General features: G+C 39.1%; 1 protein-coding gene across 2 annotated transcripts in view; it reads right to left on the bottom strand.

The window, feature by feature from the left end:
* SPATA17 (spermatogenesis associated 17) overlaps positions 1-14,721 on the bottom strand; it is a 282,434-nt gene that overhangs the window by 267,265 nt on the left and 448 nt on the right. The gene's annotated exons all lie outside the window — the stretch shown is intronic.

Raw genomic sequence — 14,721 nt, 5'->3', positions numbered from 1 at the left:
TTCTTCCACTGAAAGGCAGCGCCTTATCCATTTTATCCCATATTATATTCCCCGGAGTCTTCACAGTCTAGCTCAAAACAAATATTCTGTAACTATTTGTTGGATAATACTAGGTAAGCAAGTGGAAGGTGAGGTCACAGAATGAAATAGATAATTGTCAACCCACCCCAAATATATCGTATATACTCGTGTATAAGCCGTGTTTTTCAGTATATTTTTAATACAGTTTTTGTGGTAAAAGTAAGTGCCTCAGCTGGTATTCAGGCCGGCTTATACTCAAGTATATACGGTACATGCTTCATGCAACAGCTGAAACTTCCAGGAAGAAGGACCAGGGCAATGTCCCACTCATCTGGAAAGAATCTCAAGGGCTCTGATGGGAGAGAACCCCTAAGTAACATTGAGAGAAAGGATGGGATCATTTGTGTTATTCCTCACAGTCAACCTTTGTCTTAGCAAAGCTGTGTCCTTTGTATGCTTTCAATGCTATGAGAAATGCCTCTGAGAAAATGATGGCATTAATGCTATCAACTGCCTGATTGCAGGGATGTGGGAGGGAGGATGTGAATGTCCAGGATCAGCCCAAAGCTGCTTGCCATCGGGTAGAGGTCAAGCATCCCTCTCATTTCCAAACTTTTAACCAATTCTTACACAAGTTATCCTCAAAACACTCTACTTCTCTTATGGGTTTGCTAAACTTTGGCAAAGCAGTCAAGAGAACTAAAGATGCTTTGCATTAAGTAAATCTGATGCACACAATGTCTTCGCTGTTGTTGTTACTGTTAGGTACCAAGTCAGCTTCAACCCCATGCAAAGCAGAATGAAATACTGCCTTGTCCTGCACCATCCTCATTCCTATGCCTGAGTCCACCGATGTAGCCACTGAGTCCATTCATCTTGTCCAGGGCCTTTCTCTTTTTAGCAACCCCTCTACTTTTTCAAACATGATGTCCTTCTCCAGGAACCTGTCTCTCTGGAAAACATGTCCAAAATATGTAAAATAAAGTCTTGCCATCCTGGCCTCTGAGGAGCACTAAGGCCTTATTTCTTCCAATACAGATAAGTTTGTCCTTTTAGCAGTCAAAGGCCCTCCAGCACCACAGTTCAAAGATTCCATAGGCAAAACATTGAATGATGCTGGAAGCATCAAGAGAAAATGGAAAGAATACGCAGAATCACTGTACCCAAAAGTACGAATTGATAGGCCACCATTTCAGGAGGTCACATATGAGCAAGGACCAATGGTACTGTAGGAAGTTGTTCAACCTGCACTGAATGCATTAGCCACAAGCAAGGCTCCAGGAATTGATGGAATACCCATTGAAATGTTTCAGAAAGCTGAAGAAGCTGGAAACACTGACTGGTCTATGCCAGGAAATTTGGAAGACAGTTACTTGGCTCACTAACCAGAAGAGATCCATATTCGGTCCACTCCAAAGAAAGATGACCCAAACAGAATGCTCAACTATAAAACAGTATCACTGATAGCACACACAAATAAAATTTTGCTTAAGATCCTCCAACAATGGTTGCAGCAGTACATTGACAGGGAACTGTAGATGTTCCAGCCAGATCCAGAAGAGGACAAGGAATAAGGGATGCCATTTCTGATGTCAGACGGATCTTGGCTCAAAGCAGAGCATATCAGAAGGGCATTTACTTATGTTTCATTGACTGTACAGGCATTCAATTGTGTGCACCATGATACATTGTAGAGAACCTTGAGACTAATGGGAATTCCAGAACACCTCATTCTTCACATTCAGAACTTACACATGAATCAAGAGAACGTTATGTGAACAGAAGGGAATGCTGCATGTTTTAAAATCAGGAAAGGTGTCCATCCAGGTTGTATCTTCTCACCATATTGGTTCAATCTATATGCCAAGCAAATCGTCAGAGAAGCTGGATTATATGAAGAATGTGGCATCAAGATTGGAGGCAGGCTTATTAAGAACCTCAGTATGGTAATGACACAGCTTGCTTGCTGAAAGTGAGGAGGAATGGAAGCACTTGCCGATCAAGATCAATGTTTGCGTCCATCAGTGTGGATTACAATTCAATGTAAGGAAGACCAAAACTCTTACATCTGGACCAGTAGGTAACATCATGTTATATGGAGAAAAGGTTGAAGTTGTCAAAGATTTTTGTCTTACTTGGGCCACAATCCATGCTCTTGGAAGTAGTAGCCAAGCGACCCAAAGACATGCTGTGTTTGGTAAATCTGCTGCACAGGGCCTCTCTAGAGTATTGGAGAGCGAGGATGTTGCTTGGAGGACCAAGGTGCGCCTGTCCTGTGGTATTTTTGATTGCCTCATAGACATGTGGAAGTTGGACACTGAATAAGAAAGACAACAGAAGACTAGATGTGTTTGAACTGTGGTGCTGGAGAAGAATATTGAAAGTACCATGGACTGCTAGAAGGACCGACCTATCTAGTTGGAAGAAGTAAGGCCATAGTGCTCCTTCAAGGCAAGGATGGCAAGAATCCGTGTGACATATTTGGATATGTTTTTAGGAGAGACCAGTTCCTGGAGAAGAACATCATGCTTGGTCAAGTGGAGGGGCAATCTAAAACAGGAAGTTCCTCAACCAGAAAGATTGACACAGTGGCTGCAACGACGGAGTCAGGCTTAGGAACAATTGTGAGGATGGTGCAGGACCAGGCAGTGTTTTGTTCTGTTGTGCATAGGGTTGCTATGATTTGGAACCAACTAGATGACACCTAATAACAACAACAACAACAAAAAATCCTTTGCAATGGCCACACAAAACTCACAGTTATATTTAAAGTGATTATTAAGGAAGTTAAGGCAGACTTGGGATCAGGATCAATGGGCTATGACTCAAGCTCAAGAAGCATGTAGGTAATGTCCAAATAGAACACATTAACATCAGTCTCCAAGCCTTGAAATCGAAATAACTAGATGGTACCTGGCTACCACAACCAACTCCTCTGAAAAGGATCACATTTAAAGGACAAGGATAGAGTGGGGCAAAAATGTGAAACAAAACTCAAAATGGTAAAGAAGACCAAGCTTATTTGTTTAAAGAGACTAGTGGGACCTTTGAGACTATCGCCTTTGACACCCTTCAAGGCTGAACCTGAGCCTCGTCTGTGGTAAAATAATCCACCATTGAAGATGAAAAGGAAAACATTTACCCGATGACAAAGCTGAGATGGTTAGGAAAGAGGATGTTGGATGTGAGTGCCATACACACAAGCCTCAGAGGCATTGGTGGAATTTGATTTATTAAGCTGAGCAAGTAACACAAGAATAATATTTTGTTGTTGCTATTGTTCTTTTATAGCACAGGTGCACAAACTTATTTTGTCTACCACTCCCTTCAAAAGTATTACTTGACACTTTCCCTGGCAATTAAAAACATTTGTACAATAGCACATAATCCAAGATACAATGTGGGTATCTGCTTTTGCAGGACCCCTGGATCATTCCAATGCCCTCCAGGGGAGCTATTCCCCACTTTGGGAAATGTTTTATATCATGTATAAATACATCACTTAATGTCCTTGATGTATTTGTGGAAGGAAACAGGTAAAAATACAAATGAACAAAAAACAACCAAAGGAAGGAAGGAAAGAAAGAAGACTTGCTAAGTGACTTACAAAATTTTAGTTGAAGTCAAGGAAGAAGTCAAGGCAATTCTTAGCTGATTTTCAAAATTTTACGTCATTATTAAGGAATACAGGACTCTATGAATGCTAGCATTGTAACCTTCACACATACTCTTTAACATTTCACAATCTTTGGTTTAGTAAGATTTACAGTGTGAGATGCCAAATAAGTAAAACAAAACAAGAACTAAGGCCTAGTTAGACGAGACTTGTGTAGTGCAGGGTCATCGAAGCTAATAGGAAGGCATCATGAGGGACCATGACTAAGCAGTCCTAAATGCTATGAAGAAGTTGAAAATAGCCTAACTATTCCATAGGGTATCAGAGTTAGAAGGACTCTTCCTTTCCCCCCCTATTAAATCTCTTGTGACTGATAATAAGATAGATAGTGCAAGATATAAAATGTCATTTATGGCAAAAATAAAAAGCATGGCAACTCAACATCCAGTAGAACAGACAACTCAAAGAGATTGAGTGTGCAAATTTAGGACAGAAGGAAATAATGCCTTCCAATAAAACTGATGTGAAGTAAAATCATAGGATGAAACTTTCTTATGGTTAATTAACCCCTTTAAAAAATCTATTAACATTCAATTCAACTTTAGTAGATCGCTCCTCTACCTTTTTAAAACAGTCTGTTAAAATGCTGAAAATCTCATTCTCCAACATGAATTCGATGTAAATACAAAAATTGAGTAAGTACACAGATAAACCTAGTTCTTCCTCTTGAGATATTGTATTTAGTTTGGACCTACCCTCTATATATGATTGACATTACAAATACAGAAAGTAGAAAAACAGGTTATTTGATAATAATGTGATAACCAACATCAAGTAATTTCAAGTTATTCCTTCTAATCTCTCCTGGTGATAATGATAACATGTAATTCATATCCAAAGGAAGGATACTATTTTTGGAATTATTATGAATACTTTATATAAATATAAGTATAAAAATTAAAACTATACCTTAATAAAGAGGAAGAAACTAAAAATCACTTGTAGTTAACTTACTGCTAATTTTTAACTTAAGTGCTAAAATACACATTTTTCTGTTACCCTTTTACTCACTGCTTGAGGAAAATGAAATTTACAGATTCTGGGTTACCACTGGGATTCTGAATACTCATACAATATGTCATGAACTGCTAGACATTTTATGTTTAAAATGAAAAATGTAAGTAACACTTTATTTTAATGGTATATTAATTAGTTCTGAATTACAATGAATATCCTATAGCAGTGAATAAAATATGACATCTACATGAATCTGAAATAAATTTATTATGATCAGTATTATCACAATGAATACTAAATGAATTAATAATGATGAAAGACCAAAAGTATTAGCAGTAATGTAATAAAACATCGTGAAAAAGCTGGAAGTTTCCAGTCACTTTACCATCACCAGGAATAAGTACTACAGCCTGGATAATGCTATATTCATATGTATCACCAGTGGCCAGAAACCAGCTGACAAATATAGAAAATGGTTGGGGGGTATGGTTAAATATCTTTCCAGGAAAACACATAAAAAAGCAAAGAGTTACCGCCTGGGAATTCACGGGAGCAGTTCAATCCTGTCCTAGAGGGTTGCTATGAGTCAGTATTGACTGGATGATAATGAGGTTTTTTTTTTTTGGTTTGCTTGTTTGTACTGGTTATGTCATAAGCTATTGGGAATCAAGTTCTCAAATGGCAGAAAAGCCACAGGACAAACATTAGAATGAATTCTGTGGTGCTAGCTTTTAAATGCAGACGGCTTTCATTAGATATGTAAGTTGTATATAAACAGGTGTGTAAGTGAAAATGAGTACAAATATTCTCCAGCTCTCTCCTCACAGGGCCTGAGAGTAATAATACCAAAGAGCAAGGCATATCTACTGAGAGGCACAAGGGCTCTGCTGCTCATGGCGTGGGGCTGGATATATCTGACCTCCTCTGGCTTCCCTATTGCCAAGAGGCAGTTTGCAGACATGCCTCCGTGGTCCGTCTCTCTTGACCTACACTGATAGCAACCATTTCTCCCACAGCACTTTCCATCTACACTGGGCTCAAGAATTAGTCGCACTGGCCACACAGATGTCACAGACAATACCGATGATTAATGGGCTTATTAGGGAAGTTAATTGGTTAAGCCAAGTCAAGATCAACAAACAGTAAGGATACAATTATTGATCTATAGCAACCTGTCTCCTCAGCCATCAACCAAGTCTCTCTCTGGTTCTCAGCTGCTCAACCAAGTGGTCCCTTGGCTCTGCCTCTGTGATCCAGGAAGCCAGTCCACCTGCTGTTCTGTGGCATAGTCTCATGGTCTCTGCCAGATGAGAACAAGGTGCCCTATAGTCTCAGTGCTGCTCCCTTGATCCTCCATGGCACAGTCGCTAGTGCATCTAGTCTAGGAAGCCTCAGCCACTTCTTGCATAGATCTTGGACAGTGATTTCTGTGTTTCCCATGTGGCTCTTATACACTCAGAAAAGGCTATTTGGGTTGTAGTGACCATACCACAAAGGAAAACAAAGGGTTCATTTTAAGTCACACCTTCTAGTAAAGCAGTCTTAAAGATGTCCCCATGGTAACAAACGCTGTGACCTGGTTCACATCCTCTACTAAAGTCAGGACTTAACCCCACCTTAATCCAGTAACAAAAATGCCCTCCAAAATGCAATGATAGGCACAAGCATAGAGTATAGAGTGATAATACATAAGGAATTAGCTAGAAGGCTGTATTAATGTACTATATCTCAAGCTCTTTGGAAAACTGATTAACTCCAGGGCTAGGTTGAGATTTAAAAAAATGGAATCAGCTTGGAATATGTTTTGTGTCGAAAACCAAGAAAGTTCTCAATGATGGGCAGCTCCCATGGTCAAATCTGCTACTCTTATTAATGCATTTTGACCCATTGAGTAAAATAGAAAACATGCTCCAAACTGATATTAATATGTAAGTCACTAAACTGAATATTTGATGAAGAGTAGTACATGTAATAGTTTCAAAGTACCTCTTTAAAAAAAATCTTGTTAATTATAAAGAACATCATAGTGGAGAAGTCTGGCAGATAGCCTATTAATCAAGTGATCAAAATGGACACCAACAGCAATGGGACAAATTGAGACCATGCAGTCTAGTACAGGAGTTAAAGGCAATAAAGGCAAAAATCATTATATACACCGTGCTGTAGTAATGTGATCTATGAAGATGTTCTGGTGGTGATGGCTGGTACGTGTTGCGCTGCTAACTGCAAGGTCAGTTGTTCAGACCCATTAGCTGCTCTGAGGGATAAAGAGGAGGCTTTCTACTCTAATAGAGATTTAATACCTTGACAAACCTAGATAAAGTCCATACGCATAAGAGTCAACTCTGTGGAAGTGGATTTTTTTTCCTTTGAATTTTATGAGAAAATGTATGGATAGACATACAGGCTGTATTTTTTCTGGAGAGAAAATAGAAATATACCTTCAAATGTATACAAGTTTGATAAATGATATCTTTTATATGATTTTTATAATTGCTGCAGACATTCACAAATATGATCAATTATACAATGGGTAAAGCTATTGAAATTTCATAGGCATTATCAAACACTTTGAAGGCTACAGTTGCTGAGTCTGATAGATCAGAACCAGTTTTGAGGTACCCTAAGGTCAATTTGCATCTTAATTTGGTGAGTAGCAGCATCTGGGCTCTTACAAGCTCAGGTCACAGTGCAAGGGTTTGCATAACCATGAATTATGCCCTTTGAGTCCTGCCCTGGCTGCCCTGGTCCTATCCTGTATGCCCTTTGATCTAACATAAGTGTTCCAATTGTGGTCCTTTACCTGCTTCTGTGGTCTCACCTACATTTGCGATGTACTAATCTGAGTTTACTTTGCCCTCCCCTACCATTTTAAAAACTATGTATCTCACCAAACCATTCGATGCTGTGTTAGTCTAAGTTGAGTAGAGATGGACACTCATATATGTACAAGAAATAACTTTTGATCAAGAAAAAGTTACATTTTGTGTTTGGGTAGACTAAATAAACAAATTCAGACACTCATATGTGCATAAGAAAGAGCTTTATATACGAGCAACTGAACATCGAGAAGACGATCCAGCCCATAAGTCCAATATTAGCCCATATGTCCGACACCAATCTGTAAAGTCATCTTCAGACTCATGAAACACATGGAATGACGCTGAATGCAGGAAGATCACAGGCCAGTGGATGTGAAGTCTGTGGATCCAGTGCACTGTAAGCATCTCACTGCTGGCAGGGGGCTCCACATGGTTCCTTTAGCTCCCAGGCTCTGACTGCCATCAGCCTCTCTCCATGTGTCTTCTCAACAGGATGTCTCACAAGGAGTAAGCAGAGAGAGAGGGGATTTCCTACCTCCAAGGAGGAATACAGGAGTTCCCAGAATGCTTAGGAGAAGGCCATGCCCATACAGAGGCCTCATTGATTATATGCTGATTGACAGGCTAGACTCCACCCCTACACTCTTAATCCTCAAATTGACACCAGACTATGTAACTACCACACATATCAAGAAAGCATTACAGACTAGTCCAATTCGAGTCCAAATTCCAATAACAGTCCATAGTTACTCTTCAGACTCAAGCAGCCACATGCTATGATTCTGAATGCAGGAAGCTCAGACTGGTGGGTTCAGAGACTTGTGGATCCAAAGTTGGTGGAAACATGGCAGGGCTCCAGCAGCTCTCAGGGTGGAAAGTAGGCAGGAAGGGCAAGCCAAAGAGAGAGGGGGAACTTCTAGGGTCCTCTTTGTATGAAGTCCACATCCCCAAGGAAGCTCATCAAGTGTGACCTGCTTGATAGATTTGACTCCACCCCTAGCCAGGAGTGTCTAGTTGACATAAAATCATGTAATTGGTTTCTCTTTTTAACCTGGCCTAACACATCGTGGTACTTGGGGAGTGGGTTACCAGAGAAACAAATCATGAAGGAAGATGGAGAGTGGAGGCTTGTCTGACCTCTGCCCTATGGCAGTTGGATAAGTTTATCCATTTGGTCAGATATGGCTGCATGGTTTACTCTTTCGATTTCTGGAAAGGACATGGGGAATAAAATTTTTGATTCTTAGAACCTGTCTTGTCAATTTGATACCTGTATACAATGCTATATATCCATGCATACATTTTAATCAAAATAAAAAAGCTAACAGTAAATTCATATTTGCATGTAGCATGATGCAACTAACATGATGAAAATACACCAGTTCCATTAAACCTCATATTCTGTTAGTGAACAAAACAAAAATACTCTGCTTAATAAATGGCACCTATGTGAACATCTTTACACCTAAATTCTATGATACTATTGCTCTTTCTCCACCTCTGAAAGTTTGTAATCCAGCCACTTCATTCCTTTATCTTTCCCCATTTTGGGTTTTCCATCTGTACACTGCCATTTCGATCAGCCCAGTGCTCTGAGGAGACAAGTATGTTCTCTGATATGAGGACTCTTCATTCCAGTTGGAACTTTGTGGCTCTGTATCCCTGAGCAAAGTCAAACAGGGAAGGCCATCCTAAAGTCAGCAGCAATTGGCACCAATACCCAGGCTCAAAAATCTTATCTTCATCTGATCTGGTTCTAGTCAACTCAATGTAGGCTACCTCGCTTAGCCTCAAGGCCCCTTCTGTTCTAGTTCCCACAAATCTTAACCCCTTTGGGCTAGTTCATGCCATAGGCTCCAGGTTAACACAACTCTAACTTAAAACCAGCCAACCCACTCTCATCCCTGTGAACCAGACCAAACTCAACCTGTCTCTCTATTGCTGCATTTCTCCTACGTCCACTTGACAAGTTGATCCAAGTGGTCAACTAGCAAGCATTTCAGGCTGCCCCAGTCTCCTTTTCACATTCAGTCTTAGAGGGAAGAATTCCTTGATGGTTCCAGATTTGTCCAGCTTTAGGCACAAGCCACTAATTCAAAATACAAAAGGCCAAAAGTATCATTTGTTGTTGTTGTTCAGTCTCCAACAAGTCGAATGGCATCTTTTCAACTGCAAATTCCCTGCTTGGGGCTTACCTTTTCTAAGCCTTACCACAGAAATTTCAACTACACATTTAACAGATCCAATTAAATGGTTGAAGGCAATAGACTTACACATCTCTCATTACACTTGTCAGTAAACATTTTTATCACATATTATCTTCTATCAATAGGGAGAAAAAAAATCCCTATAATCCTAGTGTACTCAGATCCTAAACACAATTCTTAATACAGTCGAATTCAATCTTTTTATGTACACTATCCCATTCATATATATACTATAACCTTTGGCCTCTGGAAGGATCACGCCATTTTGTCTAAGCTGCATGATTTTTGCCTCAGATAAATTCAAGAGGTGTTTTTGGCCCCCAGAGCTGCAGTTTAAGATCCATTGCATTCATTTGCTCCAGACAGCTTCTAAGAATCTAAAGTTTACTTCCAGAAACCAAAGTTATAACCATGTGGCCATATGTGACTGGGGATATCCAAAGAAGAAAAAAATCCATCCAACTGTCCTAGCAGAGGTCAGACAAGCCTCCACTCTCCATCTTCCTTCATGATTTGTTTCTCAAGCACCCTACTCCCCAAGAACCATGATATGTTAGGCTGGGTGGAATAGTGAAACAAATCAAGTGATACTCATATACATGTAAGAAACAACTTTATATCAAGAATTAATGACTTATCAAGAAAGGAGGCCTCATCTAGATGTGTCTGTGTATATGTGTGGTCATTTTCTCTTTCAAGATTTAATATTCTCCTTAAAACAAAATGAAACAACCCAAACTCTCATGAGCAGCCATCTAAGGTGCAGCTACTGATATCTCCCTTTTCAGAGGAAAGAAGCAACTAGTTCAACTAATTATTTAACTGTCTGAACATTAGTTTCCATGATCCTGAGACCCAAAGAGTTAGATGGCATCCAGCTACCACTGCTAACTTCTCTGGAAGAATTCACCTTGGAAGGTCCTGGGTAGTGAGAGAAAATGTGGACACACACTAAAAACCATAAAAGAAACCAGGCTTATTGGTTGATTAGAGACTGGTAGAACCCCCAATCCAGTGTTCTCATAATGGGAATACTCCCCCAGAGGTGGTGATGGAATGATCCAGGACATCTGCAAGAGCAGATGCCTACATTTATCCTGGATTTTGCACAATAGGACTTTTTTTTTTCATTGCCACGGGGTGCTGAGTAATTATTTGGCCACTAAGACCTACTAATGCCCCATGATTTGACCTAAAACAATGTAGACAACTCCAAAATGGGATCTGCTTTGTGTAGATAATCAGTTGTAAGAATATTAGGGTGGGATGCCACATCCTTATGCTGGTCATAGCCTGGACGCAATCAATTGCAAGGAAGTTTTGTTGGGTGTAGCACACTTCCTGTATGGGTTAACACCAGAGAACATTTGTTTGCTTTTTTCTGGGTTTGAATCCTGCATCTGGTTCATGGATTTCCAGTACTTTGGACTTGAAAGTCAATGCCCTGCTATATTTCTTGCCAATCCTGGAGACATCAGAGGGCTGATAACCCATCAGATCCGCTCACCTTAGACTCATTTGCCCCTGCAGCCATAAGCCTGACCTTCTGACCTTGGATTTATCCTTTTTTTGTAGCCATCCATCTGTGGTCTTCCTGCCAAACACAGGTTCGTCAGCCCCAGAAATAACCTGTGGACTTGGAATATTCCATGAACTTGATTGCTTCTACAGTTGTGTACACCATTTCTTGATATAGATATATTTGATATATATAAATACCTATAGCAAGAAAAGTATGTGTAATTATATCGGCTTTGCCATCTAGAGAACCAAGCCCAAGGTACTTTCCTAGAAGTGACTATTCTGTTATCACTTTAACTATTCTGAATTACATTTTTTAATTAAAAATTATTTTAAAAAGGGCTCCAGATTTTTTGGGGGGGAGTTACTTTCTCTCTGTAAAAGTTATTATATTTTTACTGAAGTCCATCCATTAGTTGTTACTCCAAAGTATGCAGTGGCCCAAGTTTTTTCAACCTAATTTTTGTAAACTGTCATTTGAACAGCTTATCACTTTCATCTGCCCATACAAACTGAAGTTATTCAGTTGCTGGAAATCTATAGAGTTGGCTCAGGCCAGTTGAGGAGTCATGGTCAGGCAGTGAAACTTAAATATCGAGATGTTTTTTCTTTTTCAGAAAACTAGAAGTGTTCAAGACCCACCTGTAGGCAACTGGACATCCCCTTACAGAAGGGTGGCAGGGAGGAGATGATCCAGTCAGGGTGCAGTGTAGCAAAGATGAAACATACAATTTTCCTCTAGTTCTCCCCCTCCACCAACCCCCTTCATGATCCCAATTCTTTCTTAGAAATCTGACTAGACAAGAGGATGTACACTGGTACAGATAGGAACTGCAAACATAGGGAATCTAGGACAGATGATCCCTTCAGGACCAGTGCTGAGAATGGTGATACTGGAAGGGTGGAGGGAAGGTGGGGTGGAAAGGGGGAACTGATTACAAGAATCTACATATAACCTCCTACATGGGGGATGGACAACAGAAAAGTGGGTGAAAGGAGACATCAGACAGTGTAAGATATGACAAAACAATAATAATTTATAAATTATCAAGGGTTTATGAAGGATGGGGTAGTGGGGAGGGAGGGGAAAATGAGCTGATACCAAGGGCTCAAGTAGAAATAAAATATTTGAGAATGACGATGACAACAAATATACAAATGTGCTTTACACAATTGATGTATGTATGTATTGTGATAAGAGTTGTATAAGCCCCCAATGATTAAATAAAAACAAAAAGAAAAAAACAAAACAAAAAAACTAGAAGTGAACCAGATGGACAAGTAGGATCTCTCTTTTGAGGTAAGAGGCATAGGAGTTCTTTCACCCAATTCTACATCAAACTGATCGTGTCAAAGGAAGGAAGCTGCTCCTTCTCGGAAGTGGTAACTTCAAGCATTTGGTAGCAGATTTTGAAGATGCACTTCTGCTAGTTAATTTGCTCCACCAGTGTGGTTTTCACCCGAGTAAAGCTTCTTCCAAGCAGCTCAATTCTTAATAATATTGTTCTGGCTTGCTTATTTTTGCCCATTAAGTTGAACCAGTAAAGGGTTGAGACGGAGAAAACATCAAGAATGTAGCTTTAAGCTGTCACTATGTCCTTTTCCTAGTAAATTTATTTTCTCAAAATCCTACAAAATTACTGGTCAAGCAATGGCACAGATTTTTGTTTCTTATCATTCTTGCACATTAATTCTTTAGCAATATTTTAAAACACTAATATATTGAATGGAATGAAAGAATAAGTATGCAAAAATCCTTAGACCGTCTTTTTGACAGAAGCCCTAGCTGCATAGTAGTTACCAGTTCGGCTGAGAGCCTCAGGTTAGCAATTCAAAATCACTGGCTGCTCCTTTGGAGAAAGGTGGAGCACCTTCTATTCCTGTAGAAACCCACTGGGGAAGTGCTACCCACTGGGGAAGTGCTACCCTGTCTGATCGGGTCGCCATTAGTCAGAATCAACTCAATGGCAATGAGTTTGGCCTTCTCTACACAATTCTTCACCGGTTTTACTGGTTACAAGAAGTTAGTGAGCTTTCTAAATTTACTTTGTAACCTGACACTTTTCCACACTCAATTTATTCCCTTAGAGCTTCTCAGGACATTCCCATGTACTTTTCAAGTTTTAGAATTATACAATCTTCAACTAATAAACTTTATTTCCTCCTTTTACATATTTATTAATAACAGTCTTTTTTTATTGTAAAAGCTACAATCTTGAGAACATTCAAAAAATTAATAATGGTTTTACCTTCAATTAAAGACAAACCTTCACTTTGTCTATACTGTACTTCACCTGGATAAATGATGACTTTTGGTGTTAGAAACAGTCTATATTATTAAGAATTAAAAAAAATTCTAATTAATAATATTTTAAAAGCAAAAACTATTTTTTTCTGAGTAGACTTTACACAAGTATCTTCATGTTACATTGAATGGAGTTTTAAGCTTATAATTTACACACACCACCAAATGTTAGTATATCAATTTTTTAAAAGACAAAATTTCAGGGAAAATATTAAATTGAACTGTATTGGACATTCACTGAGTTGATCATTTGCATTTCATGTTTTCCCCTTCTGTTATAATTTTTCTATTATAATTTCACATCATGGATGCTTATTAATATGCCTGGAAATAATTTAATCCTCTTAATTAACATATGCATAGGCACTATTTCTCTTGCAGATAAGGAAGCTGAAATTTAAAGAGTTTAATGGAAGAGTTTCAGTTCAAGAAATAAATTTTAAATTTATGAAAAATTACTGAGTCCAATGTAATACAGAATTAAGATTCAAGCCATCTTCAGCACTTTAAACTAAATTATAATTATATTCTTGGAAGAAACTTTGCTAAATTCCACCAGTCAGGATTGAATGTAGTAGAAACACAAAATTAAGCAATTAATTCCAATCAGAGAGAGGGGGTTCATATCTACCCTACTAAGCTACGAGGTGCCAATTGTGAAACAGACCATTAAGTGCAGAAAGCATCAAAAGAGGTCTTTTGCAGACAATGTACCCAGTGAACTATCCATTTAATTTCTTGGCGGCTCCCATGAGCAAAGTAAAATGAAAGTCTTAACAACGTATTTTCTCCATTAGTCATGATGTTGCTCGTAGTTCTAATGTTGAATATTTTTATTATTATTTTTATGTTGAGTTGCAATCCTTACTGAAGGCTGCGGTCTTTGATCTGCATTGGTAAATGTTTCAAATCGTCATTACTTTCAGCAAGTAATGGTGCATCATTTGCACATCACGGGTTATGCCTGAGTCTGCTTCCCATCCTGATGTCACCTTCCGCTGCATTCAGCCCCGCTGCTGGGATTATTATTTAGCATAGAGATGGAATAAATGTGGCGAAAGGATACAGCATTTTCACTGTTCACCAAACAGTAATCCTTGTGATTCTACTTTATCTGATCAAAAAGCTGCCTCTTGGTCCATGTACAGGTTCCACAGGAGCAAAATTAAGTGTACTAGGATTGTCATTCGTCCCATCCTTACTCTTAATTAG

This window comes from Tenrec ecaudatus, chromosome 1, assembly GCF_050624435.1.
Source record: "Tenrec ecaudatus isolate mTenEca1 chromosome 1, mTenEca1.hap1, whole genome shotgun sequence".
Taxonomy (NCBI): domain Eukaryota; kingdom Metazoa; phylum Chordata; class Mammalia; order Afrosoricida; family Tenrecidae; genus Tenrec; species Tenrec ecaudatus.
This window is presented reverse-complemented; position numbering and strand designations above follow the sequence as displayed.